Source organism: Leguminivora glycinivorella, chromosome 1 (assembly GCF_023078275.1).
Source record: "Leguminivora glycinivorella isolate SPB_JAAS2020 chromosome 1, LegGlyc_1.1, whole genome shotgun sequence".
Lineage (NCBI taxonomy): Eukaryota > Metazoa > Arthropoda > Insecta > Lepidoptera > Tortricidae > Leguminivora > Leguminivora glycinivorella.
The window spans coordinates 935,920-954,304 of NC_062971.1; the positions used below are offsets into that span (position 1 = coordinate 935,920).

The following is an 18,385-nucleotide window of genomic DNA, read 5'->3' on the forward strand; positions in this document are numbered from 1 at the left end:
CTTCGGGTACTGCTCACTCGAGTACTCATCAAGATAACTCCGATGACGAAAACAGCGTTTGCCTGTGTTACACTAAACCCGAGTTCCCCTAGATGCAGCCAGGGTTCAGCATCAGCTGGACTTCGGGTACTGCTCACTCGAGTACTCATCACGACAAGTCCGATGACGAAAACAGCGTTTGCCTGTGTTTCACTAAACCCGAGTTCCCCTAGGTGCAGCCAAGGTTCAGCATCAGCTGGAATTCGGGTACTGCTCACTCGAGTACTCATCAAGACAAGTCCGATGACGAAAACAGCGTTTGCCTGTGTTACACTAAACTCGAGTTCCCCTAGGTGCATCCAGGGTTCAGCATCAGCTGGACTTCGGGTACTGCTCACTAGAGTACTCATCAAGACAAGTCCGATGTCGAAACCAGCGTTTGCCTGTGTTACACTAAACCCGAGTTCCCCTAGGTACAGCCAGGGTTCAGCATCAGCTGGACTTCGGGTACTGCTCACTCGAGTACTCATCAAGACAAGTCCGATGACGAAAACAGCGTTTGCCTGTATTACACTAAACCCGAGTTCCCCTAGGTGCAGCCAGGGTTCAGCATCAGCTAGACTTCGGGTACTCATCAAGACAAGTCCGATAAAAAAAACCGGCCAAGAGCGTGTCGGGCCATGCTCAGTGTAGGGTTCCGAAGTTTTCCATATGTTTCTCAAAAACTACTGAACCTATCAAGTTCAAAACAATTTTCCTAGAAAGTCTTTACAAAGTTCTACTTTTGTGATTTTTTTCATATTTTTTAAACTTGTGGTTCAAAAGTTAGAGGGGGGGGGGGCGCACTTTTTTCCTTTAGGAGCGATTATTTCCGAAAATATTAATATTATCAAAAAGCAATCTTAGTAAACCCTTTATTCATTCTTAAATACCTATCCAACAATATATCACACGTTGGGGTTGGAATGAAAAATATTATCAGCCCCTATTTTACATGTAGGGGGGGTACCCTAATAATTTTTTTTTCCATTTTTTATTTTTACACTGTTGGCGTGATTGATATACATATTGGGACCAAATTTCAGCTTTCTAGTGCTAACGGTTACTGTGATTATGCGCGGACGGACGGACGGACGGACAGACAGACATGGCGAAACTATAAGGGTTCCTAGTTGACTACGGAACCCTAAAAAGCAGCGTTTGCCTGTGTTACACCTGAGCAAAGAAGGAGCCTATCATAACTATAAGTATTTGGTATTGAAAATTGAACCTTATTTTATCTACAGCCGTTTCCATCAAACAGAAACGCGCAAATATCACACACAGTGCCGCCGTAGGTAACGATCGTATGTTATTTCGTTCGGAGTAATGTGTGCTTTATGAGCGAGGTACAGGATTTAAACTCGCACGATATGCTATAAGGGAAAGCAAATAAAACCCAATATAAGGCTTACCCTTATGGCGTTAGGCTGAGCCGATGATAAGGGTTTTGAAAGGGTATTGGGCTATTTTAGGTAAGCGCTTTCGTTAGGGCTTTAAAAGCAAAATGAAAGGGTATCGCGTCAAAAGGGTAGGGTAAGTTAAGCCTAACGAAATACCCATACAAAACCCCGTATAAGGGATAGCGGGCCGGTCCCTGGAATATTATGCCATCTTTTTGCAAACTTGAGGTATTTGAGCGCTTATTACAAGTGTTCACAGCACACGCGGGCATTTTTAATTACCAGTGATATGTGTCGTGGCGATTCTGTGAATGAGCATGAATCGATTGTGAAATTGTATTTACGTGACTTTATGAACATTTGTTCAAGTTTTTTGGCAGAGGGGTAAGTAACTGAAAGGCTACTCCAGTCTATATTTCCTCCGAGGCACGACCACACCCCATGTCAAAACTCCGAAACCATGAGGGTATTTTTTTTTAAAAGGTAAGTACAAAAAAGTACATTTTTTTTCGTGAATTTGTACTGCAACAGAAATTTAAAATCTCATTAAATATAGTGTGGTCGTGCCAGGGAGTACCTACCTAGCACGACCACGGGCCCTATGTCGAAACTCCAAAATCATAAGGGTACATTTTTTTTAAACGTCAGTACAAAAAAGTACATTTTTTTTCGTGAATTTGTACCGCATCAGAATTAATAAAATCATCCGTGGTCGTGCTGTATAGTATCACACACTTAATGGTATTATTGGCCATGATCATCACAGGTATATGTATAGAAGTGCTCCAATAGAGGAAGGAACCTCAACTCCAAAAAAATAATCCTGTTACTAAAATAAAGTATTTCATTAATTGACTTTGTTTATTTGTGATGTTCTCGAGTAGTAAAGAAATAGAAATATGTTATTTGCAGAAAAAGGGTACATAGCATCATATATAGAATTAGCTTTTGCCGGCGGCTTCGCCCGCGTAATAAATTTTCATTTGGATCCGTAGGTTTCTATGCATACGTTTGTCTGCGTTTTTTTCGATTACTCATATTACTATTGTCTTTAAAGAAATGCTTGCAATGATTGTAGAAATGTTACACAGCGACCACAGCGTAGGTAGTAGGTACGAGTAGATATGTATTCTATAAGCACTGGTATGGGGAAACTACATACAACAGAACTCACATAGCCCGTATCTCGACACTATTGTCGGTGGGTAAAAAGTACTTTCTCGCATTATCGCTTACAATTACCGCTTGCCGACCGATTACCCCTATCCCTATCCCTAACCCTATCCCTATCCCCATCCCTAACCCTATCCCTATCCCTATTAGAGTTTGCTCCCGGGAAATACCGGTACCTACCGAAAATACCGGGAATTCCCGGGATTTTCAGCCAAGAAAAGAACCGGGAAATCAACTTGAAGGCTCTTTTAAAATATCCAAAATTATACCCTGTAATTTATGAATTTATTATGCACACTATTGGCGCTTTATAAATAATTTAGTAATTGTTCAAAAATACTTCTTTTCAGTCATAAAACATGTTTTGTGTAGTTACTAAATAGTCATAAGTTTAGCATTTCAATATGTGCAATTATTACTTTTATGTTTAACATGGTAATTGTTATTCCTGTTATTTGTATGTTGTATTAAATATTGTATGTTTGAGCTGATGGCCAAGTTGCCAATGCTCCCAATAAATTAAAAAAAAATTAGCTTTGACAATTTTGACACAAGGACTTAGCTGAAATGTCAATCGTTGACGCTAGACGCCGATCAAAATTCAGTCTAGCTCTGTCACGTCAATACGGAAAAGTGATAGAGATAGCTAAGCTACGATAACGATGTTATCATAATCGTTTGTGCATTTGGCTACGGGCCCCGCCAAAAAATGGGATATAATTTTTACTTGTTTCCAAATTCTTTTCACTATGCTCTCACTTTTGTATCAAATTATAATCTTCATATACAAATACATCACATAATGGCCTTCAAAAGTTCCATACCTTACCTTAGACTTTGTCGTTATGTCGATGTCGTTGTAATTGATGTTTGATTTGTACGGAAACGCTGAATTTTAGGTTTTAAGTTTTCGTTTCACGTCAATTTATTAAATACTTAGCCTGATACTTAAGAATATCACAAAATAAACAAAGTCACAGAATGATATACTTTATTTCAGTAATAGGATAATTTTTTTGAAGTTTTTTTCCTTTGGTTCACTTCTAAAATAAGTATACCCACAAGATATGGTGTTATGGTGACTATGGATGGGTACACGTATTGTGCATTGAGGAACAAAAATGCCTATGAATTGGTACTGCCTGCTGCTGTAGGTAATCAGTTGATTCGTAACTGCCTCATTCCTTATCAATTTGAACAATCTTCTACGTTGGGTTTGCTGAATACCATACGGCTTGCATGGAAATATTGTTTTCAATAATAACTTCTTTTTCTGAAAGCAAGCAATATAATCATCTCAACTGTAGCTAAACAGTACAAAATGATGAATAAATATAACTCATTACCTTTGTAAAAGTATCAAACACTGGTTTCATCACTGGTTTATCTTTTTATCGAACTACTGATTAACTGCTACATTTAAGCTGTTCTTTAATTTCACGTAATATTATAAATTAATACATATTAGTCATAATTGTATTTAAAATTGCAAATATAATCGTGAAAATGTTGTGGGATTGTTATATAATTTGACAGTAATGACACATCACAGTGAATTGGTGGTTTACTTTTACGCTAGTGACTGTCAATGATTACTCACGTAAAGTATTGAGTTTTCACTAGAGACTGTCAAATAGTTCTGGTGCTATTGACTTCATACAGTTAGAAAGAGAGCGCCTTAGCTGTAAAGTTAGGAACGTATTGAAAACTCGGAGTAAACACGTTAATAACTTATGGTACCGATGAAAATTTTAGTACGTGAGCGTTTCCGCTTGGAGCGCTGTTAAGTTTTTCCATACATTTTCCGTAACTCTCACTGAAAACGTAACGTATTTTTTAACTCAAAAAAGTCATGGTAAGGCTACAGGAAAAGAATACAGCACATAATATTTAAAATAAAAAGTTTCAGTACAAAGGCGAACTTATCCCTTTAAGGGATATCTTCCAGTTAAGACGCTACGATACCCCTCATTTCTCCATACAAACGCTCTCGCCTGTTTCCTCTCTGGTTTTTGAAGCTAGATCAATGGTTTTTTCAACACAGACTTTTATTATCAATATCTGTGTCGCACCGTTTTGCTTTTTTTGATATTTTTGTTTTAAAAGGAATTAGAGCCTCTCAAAGTTGGCCAAAACGGCTTAATTGAATTTGCCAGAAAGAAAGGCGTGGTATTCAAAACTGAGATCAATTATCCAAAAAAACGAAACGGTCCGACACAGATAATTTCCTTGTCATTCTGATTTCCAAATTTCGTAACGATTGGTTAAGTTTTGGAGGAGGAAACAGTCGAGAGCGGAACCTCGATTTTTGCAGTTTTTACGCGGGATTTCGCGCCTGAGCTGCAGTTGTCCCTATCGCACCAAATTTAGGGGCGGGGCTAAGTTTTTATATACGTACACTGAAATAAAGTGATGGGAAATACTCGACATCTAATGTCGATAATCTAGTGATGTAAAAAGTTATCGATATACTACGTCGAAATATCAACATACCGTGTTTGACGAACTTTTTAGTTAGAAATACGTACTATTATATGTTCATATTAAATATATTTTAAATTTATAATTGGTGGTCCAAAAAAGACCAGTCTGCTCCAAGACCACGGGGACAATGCCGTCCATGAAACGTCGGAGGTTAGTGTTTAAAACATAGTAAATACGCGATTAAGTCCCGTTTGCAATTTTAAATATGTGTAAAAATCGTGAAAGTTTGAATCTGTATTATATATTCTGTGGAAATACTAAGTCCATATTTTTATAAGTATAGGTACGTAACAATTGCATACAGGTATAGGTTTATTTTATACATGCATAACTTTTCTCGTCATTGGTTTACTAGTAACAATTATAAAGTTATGCTGTATTTTACGATAGATTCCACGAATATTAGGCAACTATTTGGTATTCGGTCTTTTCAGCCATTTTGCCGAAAATTTGGTATTCGGTCATCATTGTTTATTTATTACTATTCTGCCGAACACCAATTAGGTAAGTAGTTATATTAGCCATATTATATGTACTTATTTACACACAATAAAAACAGACATAATATTAATAATTTAAGTCATGTTTTAAAATATTAAAAAAAATGATGGGCCTTATTTAGTAATACATAGTTTGTTCAGGTTGGTACCAGTACCTGCCCTTAATAAGGCCCAGTGCTTATTTCTTCTAAGTTTTATCAATCATGCCGTTTTGTATATTTTCTTCGCAGACATAGAATCACAAAATGCCCTAAATAGTTACTTCTCTAAATAAGGCCCATCGCTCGCTTCTTAAGTTTTATAACTTTGTGTAAACATTGTGTTCATGAATTCAATCATCAATTTTTGTGATAGGTATTTATACTACGGTCTGTCGTCTAAAACACATTTATTCAGGACTATGCATTTAGGATATGGTACTCTAAATTAGAGGGGTTCAAGTCTTAACAAGCAGTGCGTCAAGGTCAATGTGGTCAAGATATGCAGACTTTATTTCATATTAAGTTTAAATGGACAAAATTAGGTACTTAATTAAAGTAGTGTGGGGTAGCCTGCTGTCCTACGGGGCAATATATTATATTATAATGTATTGTGTTTATGTGTATTGTGTATCATAAGTACTGGGCGTTTGCGGGGTCGCCTTCCACTCTGAGGCCACCACTCAAATACTGGCGCTGATGATAGCTCATCTTTGAAGATTATATCCGATCCATCTCTATTTCCGCAACGCTACTTCTTGGGTATCGAAGGTTGTGAACATGTGGACACATGGGCGGCTTGGGCCTTATTTCATACCTGCATCAAATAAGACCCATAGTTTTTCTGTTTAATAATACTTACTTTTTACTTTTTTACTTACTGCACGAAATTTTTGAACCATTTACACTTATCAAGTTATAAAATGTACATAACATCTCGAAACTTAATAGCCGGGCCTTGTTTGCACAAGCAACATTACATAATTATGCCCTTAGTAGGTAGATGAAATGAGTATTACCAACGTTTTAATTCTGCGGTAGCAAAAATGCTTTGCCGAAAAATATAAATAAGATCTAAATAATAAAAGTATATAAAGTATCTATACGTTTAAATAGCCTAGGTTTAAATTTAGCTGGCAAATTAGTTAAGCATTTTTATGGTTGGTATGCATGTTGGTAGCCACGAAAAAATGCACATTTTATTACATTATGATTATGGTAAGTAATTAAATAAATATTGGGGACACCTTACACAGATCAACTTAGCCCCAAACTAAGCAAAGCTTGTACTATGGGTGCTAGGCGACGATATAGCGCAGGACACCATCGCGAGCGCAGACTTCTGGCCGAAAGGTGTGGTTTTTCGGCGATTCCGGGGCAACTTGCCGAATCCTACACCAGGGCAAACGACGCAACGGAGCCACGCTGTTACGTCATCGCCCAAATAAATTGTTTAGTTTTAAACTTTATTGTTTGTTTTTTTTTTTTCATGTTCTTACTTACTGTTTTTTTTTTCTTTTTTGTTATCTAAGTTTCGTGACGCATTGGTTTTACTGTAATGTCATGTAAACATGTTTTTACTAATAAATAAATAAATAATACATACTTAAATAGATAACATACATACATACAATCACGCCTGTATTCCATAAAGGGGTAGGCAGAACACATGAAACTACTAAAGCTTCAGTGCCACTCTTGGCAAATAAGGGGTTGAAAGAAAACGAAACTGTGACATTGCAGTGACAGGTAGCCAGCCTCTCGCCTACGCCACAATTTAACCCATATCCCATAGATAAATACAAAACCATACTTAAATAGATAAATACATACTCAGGAACAAATATCTGTGCGCATCACACAAATAAATAGTTAAATACCCTTACCGGGATTCGACGAACGACGAACGACGACGGGAACCGAAGACAACATTAAAATTAGGTAGTTAATTAAAGTACTTTGAAGTAACCTGCTGTCCTACGGGATAAATATTATAATATATATAGGTATCCGTATATTTTTATTCTTTTCCTTCCGGCGACCGTCCTTTGTCACCCATGTTTCACAACTAAAGAGTAAGACGAAATTGACGAGTGAAGATGCTCTGACTGAAACAATTACTTTTCATATTATTAATGTTTACCATTACACACAGAGCACAATCTCATCGGTAAATATTGTCAATTTTACTTTATTTCGACGTGCGTTTATCATAGCGCTCTTGAATAATACGATTTTGTAAAGAAAATATCTCCTAGATACATACTATCAATTGTGTATCTTAGTTTCAAACTTAGGTACTTAAATCCATTCTGCTTTAAGATTGAATATATAAAAAATATATATTAACCTTGTAGCAGAATGGATTTATCCAGGTTTGAAGTTAAGCGACACAATTACTCTTAATTCGGTATGTAAATACCTTATTTTTTGTTAAGTTACTGATGGGCCTTATTTCATACATGCAGCAATTTGGGAAAAGTGCACCTACTTAATGCACAATTGCACATGGACCCAATTTTTTGACTCATTTACACTTATCTAATTATAAAATGTACATAACATTTCGAGACTTTTAACCGGGCCTTATTTGTATGTAGATTACAGATGCCCTTAGTTGGTAGATGAAATGGGTGTTATATACGTTTTAATTCTATGGTAACAGAAATGCTGATATGTAAGTATAAATAAGTTTTAAATAATAAAAATATCAATCAATACGTTTAAGTACCGATACCTAGGTTTAAATTTAGCTGGCAAATTAGTTAAGCATTTTTATGGTTGGTCTTGTTCTGTGCTAAACCTTGTATTTCTAATGCTAGGTAGGTAATATGTATACACAACCCTAGAAAATTAGAAATATAAGATGCATATGTAGCTTTCCATCTGAAAAAGGTCCTTATGCTTTGGCAGATTTTTTGTTAGAATTCTGCTAAAAAGTTCTAATTACCTTGGAACATAATCCGGTGTCTGGTAAGTATGTTAGGTACCAAATTGTTACCTAGTTAAATTTTCCTACGCTGTCACTTCTGTCAAACATGTGCAAAAAAAAAGAATAAGATTCACATACATTTTTGGTAGGTAGATACTGTCAACCAATTATGTAGAATCCTAGGCCACTCTAGAACACCGTCCTTTATTTGCTACAGAAGTCAGTTTTACTTTTACTGTGAAAGGGTCTAGATTGGCCTATGACCTAGGATTCAGATTAATTGGTTGATTGTACGTACCTACTCCTATAATATGGCTTCTCTTTGAAATCGAAAAGGTTTTAGCTTTTTACATACCGAATAACTTTATTTCGCTAACAATGTGACTATCTTAAAAGAAATCATCTTTTAAGATAATCACATTACGTATAAGATAAGGAATTGTTTCTACCATTCGTTAAAACATTACAAATTTGCATTTTAGTCAAATCAGTACACTTAATATCTTCACGGAGTCCAAAACATTATGCATCAGAAGTCCGAAACTAGACAAATATAGAGAGCGCTTGAGCGCGAGTAAGTACTTGCGCCGGCCGCGGACGCGGGTGTGTGCGTGCGCCGCGCGCACGCACACAGGGCCTCTCTGTGGGTTCCACCCCCGTCAGCGCGACGGCGATAAAGACCTAAAAATCTCAAATTTGAATTCGTGCTTCGGTATCGTATCCTCTTAACCTTTGAGCATTTGAGGGAGAATTTGAGACGGTAGACATCCACATAATACAAAAACTACAAAATAATAACAATACATTTTTCATTCCTTATTCTAACACGCAGTATATTAATAAATATATAAATAATCAATAAATATTTAATATATATAGTACTTTACAAAACCGCATACAATCCCAATCCCAATTTGTATGTCTACATCGGAAAATTCTCTTACCTACTTTATATTCCTTGATATTTAATAAGATATTTTTATTGACAAAACGCACTCCAGGAAACTGTTTCCCTAAATTATAATCGTGGATAGAAAATCGCTCCACAAATCACTAACACAAGTGAGCATGTTCATTACAATAATAGTTGGTCATCATTACTAACGACTATGTGAATGTATCTACATAATTATTTGACTCTACATAAATGCTCATGCAAACTACATACAGTACATACTATGCATCCATTTGACTCTAAAATCTCATTGCATCTATTTTTCGCAACGAATTCCTGCGGCATTCTAACTTGGGCTAATTCGCAATGTCAACGGTTTATCAATCACACTTGCAGCCATTCATTCGACAAGTTCAATACAAATTGCACACAAATATGCGTGAATAGTGTTGCGTGACTTGCATGTGTTTATCTAAATTCCCCCGCCGTGTTAATTCGACGTGTCCACACTCCACTCTTTATCAATCAAAGTTTGTAACCGTTTCTTCAAGCAAGTTCAATAGAAATGGAAGTAAAGCTTTCCATCTGAGAAGGGTTTTTGGTTCTTACTTTATTCCAATTTCTAATGTATAACATGAAGATATTTCGATTAAGTAGCTACAATTTTATTTTCCGCAATTAGTATTTTCTCCTGTACTTCGTAGTTCTCGAGGTTCTTTTGCTGCATGTGAAGGAGGACCCTTCTTAATGGAAAGCCGCAAGTATGCATGAATAGAGTTGAATGTGTTTATCTACTGAATTCCTCTGGTTCCTATTGGTGGCGCTAATTCGCGATGTCAGCGCTTTATCAATCAATTGAAGCTTGCGCGACGATTGGACTTGCACAAGTGTTTGTGCTTGTGTGGTCTGATATAGGAAAAAGTTTATTAAAAAATCGTATGATATATCTAATTCTTCTGTTATAACATATTAATTAGCCAGCGTAATCTTAGATTATTACATTTTCACCAGCAGGTTAGAAAAGTAGGCATTTAGATCTGTCTAAAGCATTTCATTGCGTGTATCATACGTCTTATTTTTAAATATTAATTCGATTATGTGTATCACAAAATCCTTGGTTTTACACTAAAAAAATGAACTTACAATGTACTAAAATAGTATAAATATGTCATTTAAGTCCATAAAAAGTTAGCGTAAATGAAATATATCCCAACGGAACTGTAGTAAAATTAGGACTAGCACAGGGTTCTATTATGGGTCCACTCATGTTTATGACTTATATAATTAATAATTTATATTAAATAGTAATAAACTACAGAGGGTAAATCAGTCGTTTTCGTAAAAACTATTGTATAAGCCAAATCCTGGGATAAGTTGCCAAAGCGGAACCAAAGAAAAAGAAAAAGAATGTTTCTTTTTAACCCAGTTGACGGGTAGAAAATGCCTTAAAGCGTTAAGTCTACCATTTGTACTTATTTTCTATTTGCAATAAGTATAAATAAATAAATAATAAAAGTTCATCAGTCGAACCGCTACAGTTTTTGACTTGCGCATACGCACGGTCCGTAAACAAATTAGCCTTGCAGTAACATTGGCGAGCGAGCCGCGGTTTTGTCTTCCATTTAACGAGTTATTAATACGAGATCGAGTCGTTTCTAATAGTTTATGGTTCAATAAATTTTGATAACACCTACATTGAAATTGAAGCACAAAATTATTGTATTATCAAAACAAGAAATACCTTACCTTATACCTTATATTGCAGTAGTGTCAATCCAATCTAAGTTGGCAAAGATTTTGAGTATTTTGACAGCCTCGCTTGTGCAAAATGTTATTTGAAACGTCAAACTTCTGCGACATTAATTCGTTTAGGGCCACTAGCACCGACAAAAATGGAGGGTTAACCCGGAGGTTAACCCACCATTTTATATGGAATTTGACAGATGACAGCCCACTAACCCTGAGTTAAGTGGTTGGTGCAAGTGGGCCTTACTTATACAACCCTCTCACAGGCGGGGCTATCAAATCAAAAGCGCTGTCGCTGTCGAGTTATTTTGGTACGACTTTACAAGTTTTTTAACATCGATGAAAAATTACGTGTCCAAATATTAAATAACACTTTTAACATCATGTTAATAGATTTTATAGCCAATAATAGTTAAAGTTCACGGCTGTGTTTCAATTAACTTTGAAGAAAATGTTGCAATTTCTTGTACCGTAGATGAGTTTTAGGAAATTACGAAATACATACATTAAACATTTTTTTTTTGGTATGAGTATATTTAAAATACATAATTAACTCATGTTTTTATTTTATCTAATAAATAAAGGTTGTTAACGTATAAAGTGAAGGAATAAAAAAAGAACCCGCATACATAATGAAATGAAGTAGAACAAATTTTAATAACAGTACAATGTAAAAGAAAATTATCATGAGCAGGAATGATGATGATGTTGAGCATTGAAATACGAGCAAATACATATGCATATATTTTATTACCCATTAATTAAATATAGATATTATCAACCTTTACACGTCTAAGCTGTCAATTATAAAAAAATGTCACCACATACTCATCTTCAGTTGTCGGAAAAGCACCCAAGTAAACGTACCTACTACTAAGCCCATCATGACGACACCGCAATGTCACAATAAAATTGTGTCAATGTGAGATCTCCATCACAGTTTTATGGCACTGCAGTGGGTCACCCTAATCTTTGCGTTTTGTAAAAAAAAAAAAAAAACTTTATGGCCCTTCTATATTCCGTGGGTGGACCATTGACCTGTGCTATTCAAAATATTGTGTTATCTTATAATATTATGATTTGAGAAACTATAAATAATCTCTTTAGAGGTGTCTGCCTTTTCGAGTGTTAATGTGTTATTATTTGATTTATTATACTTGCTTTATTTCTTGCTCTTTCAATTTCACATTAAGTTAAAATCTGTTATACAGCAGAACGAAATTTCAGCAAAATATAAGTAGAACAATTTCATGTAACTTATGGATAATAATATAGATCTCTTAGTATTCGAATAGTCGTCGTCTGATTAAGCTTTGATAGTAAGTAAGTGGTTTACGACTTACGTGACTGATACATAATGACCGGTTTTAAAACACGACATTAAATTTATAAAACTAACAGAAAGCGAGTTTCATAAAAACATTACAAGAATGTTTTAACGCCTAAGTTGTACAATTTTTAAATCAAAATTGTACAATTTCAATCTCAAAATTGACGATACTTTTCGGTTTTACAGGTTTAAGTAAATAAATAAAATGACTTACCGGCTCGCAATCTCCTAGAAAACTGTCACTTCACTACACGCACACACACACTGACACTGTTAGTTAGATTAGTCTGTTACTGTCGGGTTGGCATCGCCACTTCGTTGCTGAGTTTAAGTTAATTTAACCTGCAACAATGAAAACAACTAATTAGTTGATAAATAAAGTTTTTCTTACCATTTCTATCACTAACGGCAACTGCGGAGTCGGTCTAAACTAACAAATTTTATATAATTATACAGGATGTTTGGCACATGAACCGAAAACATTTTTTGGGAGGTTTGGGATGTCATTCTCTTCCATTTCGTCCTTGAAACCTTGGACCTAGGAGTGACGGTTCTGTAGATACGATTTTTTTTATTTTTCTTCCTAAATAATCCAAAATGTGATATTCGAAGCCAATAACTTTTTTTTTAGTGTGTTAAATGCATAATTTGTCTGATAGTCTTACAAATTACAGCATAAAACGAACACGTGGGCCTTTTTTATTACAAATAATCAGAATTTAAACTAAACCTTATTTTAATTGAGAGATTTTTTATGAAAAAGGAACAAAATTAAAAAATCGTATCTCCAGAACCGTGATTCCTAGGACCAAGGTTCCAAGGACGAAAAGAAAGGAAATTACACCACAAACCCCCCCAAAAAAATTTGATGTTGCTTGCATTTGTAGATTAAAATTACGAAATGAACGAGTAGGTATGTCTGGCTGGCTAATTTGTTACACATTCCTTTGTAGAACTGTAGAACAAATAATAAATCAAGCAGTTGTTTTCAAATGAATAAATTGAAAATTATATGAGGAGTCTCTGAAAATTGCCATTGCCATTTTCACACATTCACTTACATTACACCGTAAGCTATAGTTATGTTGTTTTATGAGAAGGAGACAAACGAGCAGACAGGTCGCCTGATGGTAAGCGATCACCGAAACACCAGAATGGTTAGTATATGCTACCTACATCGTTTCTTTCTTCCCCCATTGTTTTTTTCTTTCGGGTTCGAATCCCGGTAAGGGTATTTATTAGTGTGATGAGCACAGATATTTGTTCACTCATGGATGTTTTCTATGTATATAAGTATTTATATATTATATATATCGTTGTCTGAGTACCCACAACACAAGCCTTCTTGAGCTTACCGTGGGCCTCAGTCAATCTGTGTAAGAATGTCCTATAATATTTTTCGTAAATAACACTTGGAGTATGATTTAAGAGTAAATTAAAACTTTTATTTGAGGCTTTATTTTATCTACAGATTTTCCAAAAACTAGATAAGACTTCCCAGAGCGTACACTACTCGTACCTATGTACTTAAAAACTTATCATTATTCTAAAAATAAGTGTCGGGAAGCTCAAAGCATAGATAACCAGTCATCTCCGATAATTTTATGCTTATCTATTCTCTGTGGTCGGCGTTATCTGTGGTGAGTTTTTACCTGTTCTTATTTTAAATTATAATTAGTTTTTCTTGTCGATGGTTTTAATTGACTGTTTTTTGTTTTTGTTTTTGTCCCCTTGTTTTTGTTGTGTGATTAATTGTTTGTTATATCGTGAAATTGGTTTTGGATTGTTTTAAAAATCTCTTTTATAAGCACTGAAGCACTATGGAACTTTGAAATTAAATCTTTTTCTTTCCATTGACCGAGTAAAGCAAGATCGAGAAGTCATCTTAGAAAATCTTATATTTGTATATTTAAGACGATACAAGAGGGGTCAATTCTCCATACAGACGCTCTCGACTATTTCCTCCTTGGTTTTTGAAGATAGAGCAATGAGTTTTTCAACACAGATTATTATTATTTTTATCTGTGTCGGACCGTTTTGATTTTTTTGATATTTTTATTTTTAAAGATGCTAGAGTCAATCAAAAATTTCCAAAAACGGCCTTTTTCATTATGGCGCAAAAAAAGGTGTAATACTCAAGATTGGTAACAATTAGCCAAATAATCTAAACGGTCCGACACAGATTATTTCATTGTTTTTCAGATTCTCACATTTTGTTACGATTGATTAAGTTTTGAAGGAGGAAACAGTCGAGAGCGGAACCTCGATTTTAAAGATTCTTTCACAATATCTTTTAACTGAGTTGTTCTTAATGGACAATTTGTTTTCGATAAATCTAGTTAATAACACTAGTATATTAAACTAGAATTCCCAAAAAGATAGGGGGGCTCCTTTCCATTTTAGCATTTTCGCTCCTGTAGCGTCTTAATTGGCCGAAATACAACGACTGACATCAAAGGTAACTTATCCTAAATCTTTGTGCAGCAAACAATGATTAGACTCTTTAAGTTACAAGAAAAAACTATATTTTGGACTATTGTTTTTATCGGAACATATTAGTTTCCAATGAATTGATTAAAAACATAAGAAATTGTTGAAGTCGTACAATGGATTAGCCAGTGTCTCCGTGCTACGCGCAGGCGCGTCGGGCGAGCCAAGGCTGCGCGTGGGCAGATCTAGCTACCTGCGCTGCGCGCTAGCAAGCAAGTTTGGCTTGTTGTGTTCCATCTAATTCGAAATTTGATTATATCTTACTAATATTTGGACAACTCTTTCTTACAGGTAGACTTCGCAAACTATAGAGTCCATAGATTTTTTTATACCACGTCGGTGGCAAACAGGTATACGGTCCGCCTGATGGAAAGCGGTCACCGTAACCTATGGACGCCTGCAACTTAAGAGGTGTCATATGCGCGTTGCCGACCCATTAGAAACTTGTACAGTACTTTTTTGAAGCACCCCATACTGTAATTCATCGGGAATACCTCGGCAGCGAGCTCATATATTCCACAGCCGGAGCGTCCGCGGGAGGAAATTCCTCTGAAGCCGCACGATACGCGACCATTTAGGTTACAAGGTGAGTGGATGAGCGCCAATATAAATAACCCAGAAATATACAACTTATCGGTCTACCAACTGGATTTAAAGCACTCTGTCAGACGAGACTTTAAAAGTACAGTCGTCTGCAATAGTGCATGGCGAATTTATGAATGAATTCACTCATAATATCTCAATGCAATTTACCAACTCACTGTACACTGAAAAGTGAGCTTTTCCACTATTTCTAATCAATATCATCAATATGTTATCTAAGTTTTTAAAGCTACAGTCAAAAGCTAACTAAGTTACGTAACTATAACTAGCCCCCGCAGCTAAATTTGTAATAGTAAGTAAGTGACAAACGATGTATTTGCATGTTAATATAAAATAAAAATAGTCGGTCCGTCTGTCGGCACGTAAACAAGACAAGTTAACAAAATTAGCATTTAAATGAAGGAAAGGTTTCACTTTTTAATAACTTTCACCTAATAAAGATAAAGGCTCAATAGATTTATTTTCTTTATCCAGAATTCATAAAAAAACCATTTTGATGGTTTTAAATCAGTATTATCTAACAATAAAATGTCTGGTCTAAAAGGGAGTTATCTATTACAACTTGCTGTAACGAAACGTGTCTTCAAAAAAAAAACGGCACCCACCTTATATTCGAGACGTGACTAATATTTGTTCTAAAAACATAAGGTAGACTGAAGGAGAGAAAAAAAATCGGTTTACGAAGTGACTCGTGCGGTTTAAGCCGAGGACAAAAATCTTTATTATTTTTATTAGGTGATAGAGAAGCTTTTAAAGAGATTTGAAAAGTGCGTTGTAACAGAGGAAGACCATATCGAAAAATAAAAATAAAGTTGTAAAGATATGTAAGCTCTCTTTGTTAGGCCGGAAACTTTTGGACCGCACGCGCAACTCGGACATACAAGTAGAAGGAATATAAGTTTCTCTAATAATGTCCGTACTGTACATAAGACTACAAATACTAAATTATAGACTCTAAAACTGTATTAAAGTACAATTACACTGCCCGATTCGAATTATAATTATTAGATTTGTTCTCGATATGATCACTTCAAAATCTTCAAATCACATTTGACGCTGACAGCTCAATATCATGTTGGAAACAGATATCGTCACTACTTTTAAAAAAACTTGTATCTTCGTCTGTCAATGAAAAGAAAATTGTAGTAAGTATGTATGGAATGCATATAGACTTACTGCGTTTTAACTTTGAGGAGCAGCGTCAGATACGAGATTTTTTCAAAATAGTGATAGTGACCATATAACTAAAATTCGAATTGGCCGGAAAAGTTACAAAACGGATGGTGGCAAAAGCAAGGAATAAATTTAAATCGTATCACTTAAAAATATGTAGTATATGTATATATATTTCTTACTTGCATTAGGCACATTATTTCATATTTATTAACACTTACTACAAAGTTTACCTTCGCACCTCCAAAATAACTAAGTAAACCGCTAAAATGGACACTTTCACCATTCAATGAAAAATCTTGGGGCGTAAACTAAAGTGCAAGTAATATAATATTCACTTTTCCTGACCCACAACTTTGACCTCAATAGAGTCCGGAAAAGCCAGTCAACGAAAGTGGCCCTAATGACAAATGTAAACCCGAAAACCAATCTACTGACTGCTCTTAAGAGTCACACGAATGCGCTGCCAGAAAACCGTTAACATACAGGTGATGCTGGGGTTTTCCGTGATCATGATGAAAATCAAAACGGTAATCACTCCGATATAAGTCTATGAAAGTAACCGTGAACAATTGAACATATAAAGGGAAATAACAATCTCATTCGAAAAACAAATTTCATCAAGACTTTTATTATTATTGACCCGGGATATATGTAGACTGTGTATTTACCTATTTTACCTTCTTATTTTTGTCTAGCTCCTGATATATCGACGCATTATAAGTTTAGTAGAACTAACCGTGAATCATACAAATTCTTAAATTTCATGAAATTTAGCGTGAAAATCAAGATAATATGAAATAGAGTCAGCTTAAGCTTACTTTGCAACGATTTGATTTGAAAGCAGCGACCGTTGAAGTATTATTTAAAACGCCAAACATCTATAAATTTAATTATATCTAATTTTGGGTATAAAATAAAACTTTGAAGGTACTAGACAAATAAAAACACAATATTATTGTCTTACTTCAATGTTCATGGATTGCTGACTTTCGCTTAAAGAAAAAAATACTTCGGTACACATCGGCAACGTTTCGGTAGCGTCGTGTGACTCTTAACAATGTTGTAGTAAGCAAGGTTAGAGGTGGCACTTTCTTACGTGGGACTACCAATATTGGGTTTGACGTGACAGTTGTCAAATGTCAATGTTTATGTTAATTGAGATCATTAGCAGAGTCATGTTTGATGTAGCTTTTGTATTGTTTATCTTATTAAGGAGTGTGAGTGATGGGAGATAAGAAAAAACAATCAAAAAGAAAAAAAAATGGTGGAAAGTGTACACGGGATATTGGTAATGACGAACTAATGAAAGTAAAAATGTCATTAAAATGAATGATGGTAGGACTATATAAAGTTTTTAATGGAAGTTTTAAGTGATAGTAAGCATTTAGATATGTTTATGGTTTTTTTTTTAATTTTTAATCAAAAAGAATGTCAGTGGTTATTCTTTATGGCAGTACTTAATGCCTCGTTCCTGTTCTTAATCATGTTTCATGAAAATCGGTGCACTAATTCGGGGGTGTTTTCAAATTTTTAATTTTCTTCATTATAATATTGAATTCAGTATATTATACTGAATTGTCACCGCATATATGGGAACAGAATAATAGCGCCCCCTTGAGAATTGTCATATATTTCTGGTCAGGCTTGTTTACTCTAC

The 18,385-nt window shown here is 35.1% G+C and overlaps 1 protein-coding gene across 1 annotated transcript in view; it reads right to left on the reverse strand.

Annotated features, from left to right (window-relative positions):
• The window catches only part of LOC125233049 (inverted formin-2-like), a 170,337-nt gene that overhangs the window by 140,944 nt on the left and 11,008 nt on the right, over positions 1-18,385 (reverse strand). Inside the window, 1 exon segment of the mRNA XM_048138896.1 lies at positions 12,674-12,801. The gene's annotated coding sequence lies outside the window, so the exon portion shown is untranslated.